This window comes from Palaemon carinicauda, chromosome 8 (genome assembly GCF_036898095.1).
Source record: "Palaemon carinicauda isolate YSFRI2023 chromosome 8, ASM3689809v2, whole genome shotgun sequence".
NCBI lineage: Eukaryota > Metazoa > Arthropoda > Malacostraca > Decapoda > Palaemonidae > Palaemon > Palaemon carinicauda.
Genome location: NC_090732.1, coordinates 1,391,323 through 1,405,008, shown reverse-complemented (window position 1 = coordinate 1,405,008; position 13,686 = coordinate 1,391,323). Strand labels below are relative to the sequence as shown.

General features: G+C 39.3%; 1 long non-coding RNA gene across 1 annotated transcript; it reads left to right on the top strand.

Annotated features, from left to right (window-relative positions):
• Positions 1-232: 232 nt before the first annotated feature.
• Positions 233-12,821, top strand: LOC137644803 (uncharacterized). Its single transcript, XR_011045187.1, has 3 exons — positions 233-301; positions 11,619-11,912; positions 12,251-12,821. It is a non-coding gene; the product is annotated as an uncharacterized lncRNA (long non-coding RNA).
• The last annotated feature ends 865 nt before the right edge of the window (positions 12,822-13,686 follow it).

The window sequence follows — 13,686 nt, the reverse complement described above, 5'->3', positions numbered from 1 at the left end:
TTACTCAGGAACTAACCCCCGCCTCTCCCCCAACCCCTCTCCAACCCCTTCGCAAAGAGTATATCAGTCTTTTAAAAAGGAGGGTTATAATACGTAATCTTTTTAAGATCACTATTTATTTATCATATTATACCAATTTAGAGTTAATTAGGAGGACAGTTATTTACGAATAAAATTAAGTAAAAACTTGGGAAAACGAAAGTTAAATATATTATTGGAACATATTGGGGGACTTGTTTTTGCTCCTCATTCCAAGTTAGAACTTTGTTGTGTTAACACCTGAGAATTTCTGTGAAGAAAGGTAAGGGAATACTTTCGGCGAAGACTGGTTATAAGTGTTTATGAACAGAATGAGTGTCTGTGTCTTTATTGTTACTCGTCAGTAAGGTTTCATTACGTAGCTGAAATTCCTTTTGTGTTAAAGGAAATGGACTGAAGGTGCTAGGAGATAATATGACATCGATCGATTATTAAGGAAAATATAGGAATAAAAAGAAATGATAAAACACGAATATAAACTCTTCATTTCGTACCTTATTTTTAGTAGGCCTTGTAATGATTAGCAATTTGACCGGCTTCAGTCATTCAATTTAGCCTACAGTACATATTACTTACAACTATTCAACGGTATTTAGTGTCTCAGCCATTGTGAAAGGAATTTTCCGGGGTCAGTAATTCAAACTTCGCCAAGCAATCAAATGAGAGATCAGACTGGGGTTTATGATTCCAAGGAGAGTTTCAATTTCACATTTTAGCAATTGCAGTTCACTAACTGTTTGAAGTTTAGCCAATAGAGAGTTTCCAATGATATTTTAATATAGTATCCAAGGGGGTAGGCCCTATTCCATCAAGTGTAGTTCATGAACTTTCAGATGGTTTTCAATTGGTGCTGAAGTTCACGAAAACCCAGAAGAAGTTTGCGGTGTTTTTCGAAATGTTTTCTGTCATAAGTTTGCTGGAGATTTCAACGGGAGATTTAACAAGGAAAGTGCCACGGTCCTTCCTCAACTTAGGTTCGTCAACCGTTAGAGATTTGCATTAGTTTCTCAAGTGGTATTTCGTAATTTGCAGAGGTTCCCCCAAGTGACCTTTTGTAATTTGCAGAGGTTTTGCAAGTGACAAATCGTAATTTGAAAAAAATTCTCCAAGTGGCACTTCGTAATTTAGAGAGGTTTTCCCAAGTGGTACTTCGCAATTAGCAGAGTTTTCCTTAGTGGCACTTCGCAATTAGCAGATGTTCCACAAATGGTACTTCGCAATTAGCAGATGTTCCACAAATGGTACTACGCAATTAGCTGAATTTTCCCAAGTGGCACTTCGCAATTAGCAGTTTTCCCAAGTGGCATTTCGCAATTAGTAGAAGCTTTCCAAGTGGTACTTCGCAATTAGCAGAGGTTTTCCGAGTAGCACTTTATAATTTATTAAAGTTAACCAAGTGGCACTTCAGAATTAGCAGAGGTTTTCCATGTGGCACTTCGTAATTTGTCAAAGGTTCCCTAGTGGCACTTTATTTTGTAGAGGTCTCCCAAGTAACACTTCATAGTTAGAAGAGGCTTTCCAAGTGGCACTTTATAATTTGTTAAAGTTACCCAAGTGGCACTTTGTAATTTGTTAAAGTTACTCAAGTGGCACTTTGTAATTTTTTAAAGTTACTCAAGTTGCACTTTGTAATTTTTTAAAGTTACTCAAGTGGCACTTCGTAATTTGTAGAGGTTTCCCAAGTGGCATTTCATAATTAGCAGAGGTTTTCCAAGTGGACTTTGTAATTTGTTAAAGTTACCCAAGGGGCACTTTGTAATTTGTTAAAGTTACCCAAGTTGCACTAGAGGTTTCCCAAGTGGCACTTCATAATTAGCAGAGCCTTTCCAAGTGGCCCTTTGTAAATTGTAGAAGTTACCCAAGAGGCACTTTGTAATTTGTTAAAGTTCCCCAAGTGGCACTTTGTAATTTGTTAGTTACTCAAGTGGCACTTTGTAATCAACAGCGGTTTTCAAAGTGGCACTTCCTAAATTGTTGAAGGTTTCCAGGTGGCACTTTTTATTTGTATTGGTTTCCCAAGTGGCAATGAATAATTTGCATAGGTAATATGGTAAATTTTCCAAGTGGCACTTTGTAATATGCTAAAGTTTCCAAGTGGCACTTCGTAATGTGTTGAAGTGTCCCCAATGGCACTGTGTAATATGCTGAAGTTTCCCAAGTGCCACTTTGTAATGTGCTAAAGTTTCCCCAATGGCACTGTGTAATATGCTAAAGTTTCCGAAGTGGCACTGCGTAATGTGTTGAAGTTTCCCCAATGGCACTGCGTAATATATTTAAGTTTCCCAAGTGGTACTTCGTAATGTGCTGAAGTTTCCCCAATGGCACTGTGTAATATGCTAAAGTTTCCTAAGTGGTACTTCGTAATGTGCTGAAGTTTCACCAGTGGCACAGCGTAATATGCTTAAGTTTCCCAAGTGGTACTTCGTAATGTGCTGAAGTTTCACCAGTGGCACTGCGTAATATGCTTAAGTTCCCCAAGTGGTACTTCGTAATGTGCTGAAGTTTCCCCAATGGCACTGTGTAATATGCTAAAGTTTCCTAAGTGGTACTTCGTAATGTGCTGAAGTTTCCCCAATGGCACTGCGTAATATGCTTAAGTTTCCCAAGTGGTACTTCGTAATGTGCTGAAGTTTCACCAGTGGCATTGCGTAATATGCTAAAGTTTCCCAAGTGGCACTTCGTAATGTGCTAAAGTTTCCTAAGTGCCACTTCGTAATGTGCTAAAGTTTCCCCAATGGCACTGCGTAATATGCTTAAGTTTCCCAAGTGGCACTTCGTAATGGGCTGAAGTTTCACCAGTGGCACTGCGTAATATGCTTAAGTTTCCCAAGTGGCACTTCGTAATGTGCTAAAGTTTCCTAAGTGCCACTTCGTAATGTGCTAAAGTTTCCCCAATGGCACTGCGTAATATGCTTAAGTTTCCCAATTGGCACTTCGTAATGGGCTGAAGTTTCACCAGTGGCACTGCGTAATATGCTGAAGTTTCCCAAGTGGCACTTCATAATGTGCTAAAGTTTCCTAAGTGCCACTTCGTAATGTGCTAAAGTTTCCCCAATGGCACTGCGTAATATGCTTAAGTTTCCCAAGTGGCACTTCATAATGGGGTGAAGTTTCACCAGTGGCACTGCGTAATATGCTGAAGTTTCCCAAGTGGCACTTCGTAATGTGCTAAAGTTTCCTAAGTGCCACTTCGTAATGTGCTAAAGTTTCCCCAATGGCACTGCGTAATATGCTTAAGTTTCCCAAGTGGCAAGTCGTAATGGGCTGAAGTTTCCCCAATGGCACTGTGTAATATGCTGAAGTTTCCCAAGTGCCACTTCATAATGTGCTAAAGTTTCCCCAATGGCACTGTGTAATATGCTGAATTTTCCCAAGTGCCAGTTCGTAATGTGCTAAAGTTTCCCCCAATGGCACTGTGTAATATGCAGAAGTTCCCAAGTGCCACTTTGTAATGTGCTAAAGTTTCCTAAGTGCCACTTCGTAATGTGCTAAAGTTTCCCCAATGGCACTGTGTAATATGCAGAAGTTTCCCAAGTGCCAGTTCGTAATGTGCTAAAGTTTCCCCCAATGGCACTGTGTAATATGCAGAAGTTTCCCAAGTGCCACTTCGTAATGTGCTAAAGTTTCCCAAGTGCCACTTCGTAATGTGCTAAAGTTTCCCAAGTGGCACTTAGTAATGTGCTAAAGTTTCCTAAGTGCCACTTCGTAATGTGCTAAAGTTTCTTAAGTGCCACTTCGTGATGTGCTAAAGTTTCCTAAGTGCCACTTCGTAATGTGCTAAAGTTTCCTAAGTGCCACTTCGTAATGTGCTAAAGTTTCCTAAGTGCCATTTCGTAATGTGCTAAAGTTTCTCCAATGGCACTGTGTAATATGCAGAAGTTTCCCAAGTGCCACTTCGTAATGTGCTAAAGTTTCCCAAGTGCCACTTCGTAATGTGCTAGTTTCCCAAGTGCCACTTCGTAATGTGCTAAAGTTTCCCCAATGGCACTGTGTTATATGCAGAAATTTCCCAAGTGCCACTTCGTAATGTGCTAAAGTTTCCCAAGTGCCACTTCGTAATGAGCTAAAGTTTCCCCAATGTCACTGTGTAATATGCAGAAGTTTCCCAAGTGTCACTTCGTAATGTGCTAAAGTTTCCTAAGTGCCACTTCGTAATGTGCTAAAGCTTCCCCAGTGGCACTGTGTAATATGCTGAAGTTTCTCAAGTGCCACTTCGTAATGTGCTAAAGTTTCCTAAGTGCCACTTCGTAATGTGATAAAGTTTCCTAAGTGCCACTTCGTAATGTGCTAAAGTTTCCCCAATGGCACTGCGTAATATGCGTAAGTTTCCCAAGTGGCACTTCGTAATGGGCTGAAGTTTCACCAGTGGCACTGCGTAATATGCTGAAGTTTCCCAAGTGGCACTTCGTAATGTGCTAAAGTTTCCTAAGTGCCACTTCGTAATGTGCTAAAGTTTCCCCAATGGCACTGCGTAATATGCTTAAGTTTCCCAAGTGGCACTTCGTAATGGGCTGAAGTTTCACCAGTGACACTGCATAATATGCTGAAGTTTCCCAAGTGGCACTTCGTAATGTGCTAAAGTTTCCTAAGTGCCACTTCGTAATGTGCTAAAGTTTCCCTAATGGCACTGCGTAATATGCTTAAGTTTTCCAAGTGGCACTTTGTAATGGGCTGAAGTTTCCCCAATGGCCCTGTGTAATATGCTGAAGTTTCCCAAGTGCCACTTCATAATGTGCTAAAGTTTCCCCAATGGCACTGTGTAATATGCTGAATTTTCCCAAGTGCCAGTTCGTAATGTGCTAAAGTTTCCCCCAATGGCACTGTGTAATATGCTGAAGTTTCCCAAGTGCCACTTCGTAATGTGCTAAAGTTTCCCAAGTGCCACTTCGTAATGTGCTAAAGGTTCCTAAGTGCCACTTCGTAATGTGCTAAAGTTTCCTAAGTGCCACTTCGTAATGTGCTAAAATTTCCTAAGTGCCACTTCGTAATGTGCTAAAGTTTCCTAAGTAGCACTTCGTAATGTGCTAAAGTTTCCCAAGTGCCACTTCGTAATGTGCTAAAGTTTCCCAAGTGCCACTTAGTAATGTGCTAAAGTTTCCCCAATGGCACTGTGTAATATGCAGAAGTTTCCCAAGTGCCACTTCGTAATGTGCTAAAGTTTCCCAAGTGCCACTTCGTAATGTGCTAAAGTTTCCCAAGTGCCACTTAGTAATGTGCTAAAGTTTCCCCAATGGCACTGTGTAATATGCAGAAATTTCCCAAGTGCCACTTCGTAATGTGCTAAAGTTTCCCAAGTGCCACTTCGTAATGTGCTAAAGTTTCCCCAATGGCACTGTGTAATATGCAGAAGTTTCCCAAGTGTCACTTCGTAATGTGCTAAAGTTTTCTAAGTGCCACTTCGTAATGTGCTAAAGTTTCCCCAATGGCACTGTGTAATATGCTGAATTTTCCCAAGTGCCACTAAGTAATGTGCTAAAGTTTCCCCCAATGGCACTGTGTAATATGCAGAAGTTTCCCAAGTGCCACTTCGTAATGTGCTAAAGTTTCCCCCAATGGAACTGTGTAATATGCAGAAGTATCCCAAGTGCCACTTTGTAATGTACTAAAGTTTCCTAAGTGCCACTTCGTAATGTGCTAAAGTTTCCCCAATGGCACTGTGTAATATGCAGAAGTTTCCCAAGTGCCAGTTCGTAATGTGCTAAGGTTTCCCCCAATGGCACTGTGTAATATGCTTAAGTTTCCCAAGTGCCACTTCGTAATGTGCTAAAGTTTCCTAAGTGCCACTTCGTAATGTGCTAAAGTTTCCCCAATGGCACTGTGTAATATGCAGAAGTTCCCCAAGTGCCACTTCGTAATGTGCTAAAGTTTCCCAAGTGCCACTTAGTAATGTGCTAAAGTTTCACCAATGGCACTGTGTAATATGCTGAAGTTTCCCAAGTGCCACTTCGTAATGTGCTAAAGTTTCCCTAATGGCACTATGTAATGTGCTAAAGTTTCTCAAGTGCCACTTCGTAATGTGCTAAAGTTTCCCCAATTGCACTGTTTAATATGCTGAATTTTCCCAAGTGCCACTTCGTAATGTGCTAAAGTTTCCTAAGTGCCATTTCGTAATGTGCTAAAGTTTCCCCAATGGCACTGCGTAATATGCTTAAGTTTCCTAAGTGGCACTTCCTAATGGGCTGGTTTCACCAGTGGCACTGCGTAATATGCTAAAGTTTCCTAAGTTGGACTCTGTAATGTGCTAAAGTTTTTCCAATGGCACTGTGTAATATGCTGAAGTTTCCTAAGTGCCATTGCATAATATGCATAAGTTTCCCAAGTGGCACTTCCTAATGGGCTGGTTTCACCAGTGGCACTGCGTAATATGCTAAAGTTTCCTAAGTTGGACTCTGTAATGTGCTAGAGTTTTCCCAATTGCACTGTGTAATATGCTGAAGTTTCCCAAGTGCCACTGCGTAATATGCTGAAGTTTCCCAAGTGGCACTTCCTAATGGGCTGAAGTTTCACCAGTGGCACTACATAATGTGCTAAAGTTTCCTAAGTGCCACTTCGTAATGTGCTAAAGTTTCCCCAATGGCACTGCGTAATATGCTTAAGTTTCCCAAGTGGCACTTCCTAATGGGCTGGTTTCACCAGTGGCACTGCGTAATATGCTAAAGTTTCCTAAGTTGGACTTTGTAATGTGCTAAAGTTTTTCCAATGGCACTGTGTAATATGCTGAAGTTTCCCAAGTGCCACTGCGTAATATGCTTAAGTTTCCCAAGTGGCACTTCCTAATGGGCTGGTTTCACCAGTGGCACTGCGTAACATGCTAAAGTTTCCTAAGTTGGACTCTGTAATGTGCTAAAATTTTTCCAATGGCACTGTGTAATATGCTGAAGTTTCCCAAGTGCCACTGCATAATATGCTTGTTTCCTAAGTGGCACTTCCTAATGGGCTGGTTTCACCAGTGGCACTGCGTAATATGCTAAAGTTTCCTAAGTTGGACTCTGTAATGTGCTAGAGTTTTCCCAATTGCACTGTGTAATATGCTGAAGTTTCCCAAGTGCCACTGCGTAATATGCTGAAGTTTCCCAAGTGGCACTTCCTAATGGGCTGAAGTTTCACCAGTGGCACTGCATAATGTGCTAAAGTTTCCTAAGTGTCACTTCGTAATGTGCTAAAGTTTCCCCAATGGCACTGCGGAATGTGCTGAAGTTTCCCAAGTGCCACTTCATAATGTGCTAAAGTTTCCTAAGTGCCACTTCGTAATGTGTTAAGTTTCCCCAATGGCACTGCGTAATATGCTTAAGTTTCCCAAGTGGCACTTCCTAATGGGCTGGTTTCACCAGTGGCACTGCGTAATATGCTAAAGTTTCCTAAGTTGGACTCTGTAATGTGCTAAAGTTTTTCCAATGGCACTGTGTAATATGCAGAAGTTTCCCAAGTGCCACTGCGTTATATGCTTAAGTTTCCCAAGTGGCACTTCCTAATGGGCTGGTTTCACCAGTGGCACTGCGTAATATGCTAAAGTTTCCTAAGTTGGACTCTGTAATGTGCTAAAGTTTTTCCAATGGCACTGTGTAATATGCTGAAGTTTCCCAAGTGCCACTGCGTAATATGCTTAAGTTTCCCAAGTGGCACTTCCTAATGGGCTGGTTTCACCAGTGGCACTGCGTAATATGCTAAAGTTTCCTAAGTTGGACTCTGTAATGTGCTAGAGTTTTCCCAATTGCACTGTGTAATATGCAGAAGTTTCCCAAGTGCCACTGCGTAATATGCTGAAGTTTCCCAAGTGGCACTTCCTAATGGGCTAAAATTTTCCCAATGGCACAGTGTAATATGTTGAAGTTTCCCAAGTGGCACTTCGTAATGTGCTAAAGTTTCCTAAGTGCCACTTCATAATGTGCTAAAGTTTCCCCAATGGCACTGCGTAATATGCTTAAGTTTCCCAAGTGGCACTTCGTAATGGGCTGAAGTTTCACCAGTGGCACTGCGTAATGTGCTAAAGTTTCCTAAGTGCGACTTCGTAATGTGCTAAAGTTTCCTAAGTGCCACTTCGTAATGTGCTAAAGTTTCCCCAATGGCACTGCGTAATATGCTTAAGTTTCCCAAGTGGCACTTCGTAATGGGCTGAAGTTTCACCAGTGGCACTGCGTAATATGCTAAAGTTTTCTAAGTGTCACTTCGTAATGTGCTAAAATTTCCCCAATGGCACTGTGTAATATGCTGAAGTTTCCCAAGTGCCACTTCGTAATGTGCTAAAGTTTCCCTAATGGCACTATGTAATATGCTAAAGTTTCTCAAGTGCCACTTTGTAATGTGCTAAAGCTTCACCAGTGGCACTTTGTTATATGCTAAAGTTTCCCAAATGGCACTTCGTAATGAGCTGAAGTTTACCCAGTGGCATTTCATAATGTGCTAAAGTTTCCCAAGTGGCATTTGATAATATGCTAAATTTTCCCAATTGGCACTTCGTGATATGCAGATATTTCCCAGGTAGCACTTCATGATTTGCAGGTCTCCCAAATAGCACTTCATGATTTCCAGGTTTCCCAAGTACAAGAGGCACTTCGTAATTTGCAGAATTTCCCCAAACTATCAATCGGTCAAAATAGTGCACTAATTGCTCATTATATAGGTCATCATTTAACTCTATTAAGTAGTCCCAAAGGATGCGCAATAATTTAGGCCATAGCGCATGCGCAATAATTAACAATTACCTTCCCAAAATCTAGCAAATACCCTCAAACTGCAATACTGTTGTCTGTTTTTGTCGTTCTATACCCATGTTATTGGTAGCCTGTTATTCTCTAACTCCAAATGAACCACTCCGAATCGGACGGCACTCAAAATCCATTTTGACAAGAAAACAAAGTGTTATGCTTATGTCAAATAAATTCGTTTTGTGAGGAAAAACGCCTAACCATTTCAGCCCAATATGGGTGGCTCTAGACACCCCCAACCAAATATTTGATCTGTCAAGTCGTGTTAATCAAAGCACTTTACTCCTGTGTTCTTAAAGCCTAAGTCAAATCAGTCTGATAACCCCAATCCTTGCCTCCCTCCCTCCCTTTCTTCTTCCCTCCCTTCCTCCCTCCCTCCCTCCCTCCCTCCCTTTTTTCTTCCCTCCCTCACTCTCCCTTTTCCTTGAACCTCCACGTATCCATCCCTGTAGGTTATTTCTCGACCTTTTGCTCGGCTTTGATGTTGACCTTTGACCTTAACATGTATCAATTGGCGTGGATTTTCATACACTCAAATATAAACCAAGTTTGAAGTCTCTGTGACAACAATGTCCAAACATGGCAGATTACGTGAATTGGACATTTTCCTTGACCATGACCAAAATTTAATAACTTCTAGCTTTATGCATAAGTTAATCCCTGTAAGTTTCATTACTCTACGATTAAAATTATGTCAGAAGGCTATATATGAGAGAGAGAGAGAGAGAGAGAGAGAGAGAGAGAGAGAGAGAGAGAGAGAGAGAGAGAGAGAGAGAGAGAGAGAGAGAGAGAGAGAGAGAGAGAGAATTTCGAATGTTTAACTTAGCCATATTTGAAAGCTCTAGAAACATCATCTTGGCTGTAAAATAACTTGTTTAACTTAGCCATATTTGAAAGCTCTAGAAACATCATCTTGGCTGAAATAACTTTAAACCATCTGTAACTACTCTTAACTACTCTCGTGTCGACATGATTTATTGGCTACACGATGTGTAGCAACTCTCCTAGATTTGTTGAAGGCCCGGTTCTGGTAACTTTGAGGTTTTCGCATATTCTGGCATTAAATACTATACTAACTGTAATTCAGTTAGTATAGAAGTAATCCTTTCTTTGGGGTGGGACACCTTATACCAATCTTGCTCCCCGGTTTATTATGTTTTGCAATTTCTGAAGCGGCACTTCGGGCAGATTTTGATAGTTACTTCTCTACAAGTAACTTACGTGTGTCAGACATTCTATTCCTGAGCTTTGGTCTATGATTTTATATACACTCAGAATTTTTAATAGTTTAGAGTGTGTTTCTTCCCTTTTTTTTCAGCTTAAAAGTCTGTATTTTTTTGGTACCCGATTATCCTTGATTTCAGTAGATAGCAAACACTTTCTTGCCTTTTAAGGTCAGAATATTGTCTAGTTTATAATTACGTGAGAAGAACCCTATTTTCTTTGTGCTGTGTGATGTAAACTAAAATTCACTAAGATATTACCATTTTCGCCTAGTTAATATTACCAAAAAGAGAATGTGGAGGTCATGATGGTCATCTGTAGGCAAAACTGAAAAGAATTTGAGTTTAATCTGATGCTTCAATGGTAGCAGGTTTTACGTTTTGTTATGGAAATAAACAAATTATTTAACCGACTATTTTCAACATATACTTTCATATTTTAAGTCTTTTATTTTGTTTACTGTGAGTAAAAGTAGCTATCAATAATTTACATTTGTATAGCAAATAACATTTTTCTTTTTACGAATGTTTTTATTTAAATTACAGTAGGACTAAAATACAAGTTTACCTCTATATGAGTTATAGCTATATAGTTGAATAAAAGAAAACGTAACTTAAGGTCTTCGATCTTATTTGAGTAAAGGAAAACGTATATTAAGGCCTTCGGAAAATAGGTGTAACTTTACTAAAATACAAATTCATTCAACGTAACCCACAAAGAGATTACTTAGTGCACTTATTTTTTTTTTTAATAGCATTTATTATATTGTGTTTTTGGTAAGCCGCTATGAAAAATCTTCAATCATAATCTATTTTGAAAGCCATTGAAATAAAGTAAAAATTACTCTTGAATCTATTTAAAACCTATTGCTAATAAGGATTCGTATAATGATAACTACAAGTACACGAAGAAAATTTACACTTTTCCGTTTCTAACTATTCACTCCATAAAACATATTTACAGACACTATTAACTAAGAGATAGTTGCAAATCTTTCAAGTTTATATGATTTGTCTTTTCATTGAAATAATGAGAATGTAAGTTTTACCTTCACAACTTTATACATTTAAAGTTGAGTTGTGATAACACATTGTTTTCATCCTGAGCAACTTATTGTGTTCTTAAACTCCTCTTTTAGTCTCATGATCTGTCTCATGTATTATAAAGCTCCCAGCTCCAGTTCTTCAATATATCCATTCTTATATTCCATCCTCTCAATTTACCTAATTTTGAAAGTAGAAATATATGTTCTGTGTTATCCTTCTCTTTGCAAAGATTACTATCATCATCATCTCTATTTTTCCCTGAAATTTGCTTTCATGACAAATTTCAGTTCTCAGAAATATAGCATCTAAAACTATACAACTCAATTTCTTCACATATTTCTTTCATTTAGTGGAAGGAGAGTTATCCTTGAATCACAATAAGCGGAGGATATTGGCCTCATATAACTAGATTTCCGATTAGAATTATTCAAAATAGGTATTTAATCTTTTGTAGAGGCCACTTGGGACCATTTATGCTTGGTTGAATGTTGCAAATTTTGTTTAATGATGGCAAATTATTTGTGGTTGTATAGCTATAAAACAAAATACTGTTGTATTATATGTTACATTGGTTTACGATTCTTTCATTTAAATTTATTTTCAGCAATTGGCTCATTCGTAGAAAGGACACAGCACCTTAAGTAACAAGCAGTGGTTGCAAGACAGACAAGAACAGACACGGATGTCTGACACATATGTGGAGCAGCGCAAACTTTTTAGACGCATCAGGAGCTAATGTTACCACTGGAAGTACCACTGGAAGAGGCCCAACAAGCGGCTGCAAGTCGTGGAAACCCATACGAGGAACTAATAAACCTACGAAGACCTACTCTAGAATTGGGCTCAGTAGTAAAATCTGGGAAAAATGTTGGAGATCCCATGAACAGTTCGCTCATAGGTTAGTATATATCTACATTTATTTATTTACCCTTTTTTCTTATTGGAACACCATATTGTACAAAACTGATTCCGTTTTTAATTGGGGTTTAAGAGAATTTTAGAATGATTAACGCTCCTTTGGAGGGAGTTGTTGTTGGAAGGGAGGCACCTGAATATTTATCTTTCATGTCTGACCTAGAAAGGTAATTTGGTTAATCATTCTATGTATCTTAAAGAAACTCCAAATTCTCTCTCTCTCTCTCTCTCTCTCTCTCTCTCTCTCTCTCTCTCTCTCTCTCTCTCTCTCTCTCTCTCTCTCTCGGCCTGCTTTTTAACAACATTGTTTTTCTTCTTCAGGTCCTGCGCTCAAAGTGCTGTGTGCAGAAGGGACAAAAAGAATTACTCTGAATCGAAGATACCAAATAAAAAAACGAAGATGATGAGGAAATTTAGAAGGAAACCGAAAGTAAATCAAACTATCTCCCTAGATTTAACTTAAGGAAAGCAAAATGGACAGCCTTTACTGGAATTATTGAACAACATATCGACATCATACTACCTAAACCAAGTCATTATGAAGAATTTGTCAAACTAGTATGGAAATCAGCTCAGCAGAATATACCTAGAGGCTGCAGAAAGGAATATATTCCTGGAATGAGTGACCAAATTATAGAATTACACCTCCTCATAAGATGAAGAGAACAATTCAGCTTAGATACCATTGAAATGGGAGAAACTGTTCTAACACTACTGAGGCAAGAGAGTCGGCAACGATGGCATGACCTATGAGAAAACATGGCCAAATACCTGTAAACTCAATTTCGAGAACAGACCACCAAAACGAGTAGCAGTCGTAAAGCCCAATGACAATGCACGCTTTTGAGAGAGAGACACTAGAGTGTGAACGTGTTATGTCGAGCTGTGCTATACTTGCCCTGAGTCGTGTTTTAGCTTTGTGTTCCTCGCTTAGAATATGTAATAGACTTTACCATAAGAAATGTGTGCATATACTGACAGCCATCAGTGAGAATGAACGGAATAACCTAGACTGGTAATGCCCACACTGCGTATGTGAAGCAAGACAAAACTCTTTAGTAATATAAAAATTAAAGGAAGATGTGAACGTGAGAGATCTGGCCCTGAACGAAAAAGATGCGAAAATAGATGACTTGGAAAACGGACCTTAGCGCAGACGCAGCAAATTCCACCCAGACCACCGACCTCACTGAGAAAGTCGACATTCTGCCATGAATATGGAATCAATTAAAGAAACATTTCAAACATTGATAGACCCAAAACCGGAGAAACCGACATTTTCTGACAAAGTTAAAGAAAAAAATCTGTTGATAATTAAATCAACTAATACAATAACTAGAATTACCGAAAGAAAACGTGAGGTTGAACAAGCACTTAAAGACATTCATATACTTAACACGAGGTCAACAACGAATGGAAATGAATATGGAATCAATTAAAGCAACATTTCAAACATTGATAGACCCAAAACCGGAGAAACCGACATTTGCTGGCAAAGTTAAGGAAAAAAATCTGTTGATAATTAAATCAACTAATACAACAACTAGAAATACCGAAAGAAAACGTGAGGTTGAACAAGCACTTAAAGACATTCATATACTTAACACGAGGTCAACTACTGCCAGGCTGACACTTGCACGACTTTTTGCCACGAATTTGTCGTGGCAAGTCGTGACATTTTGTGGCACGAACTGGAAAATAAAAAAAAAAAGAAAAAATACCTCAATCACAGCTCACCTGTCCACATTGACACGAAC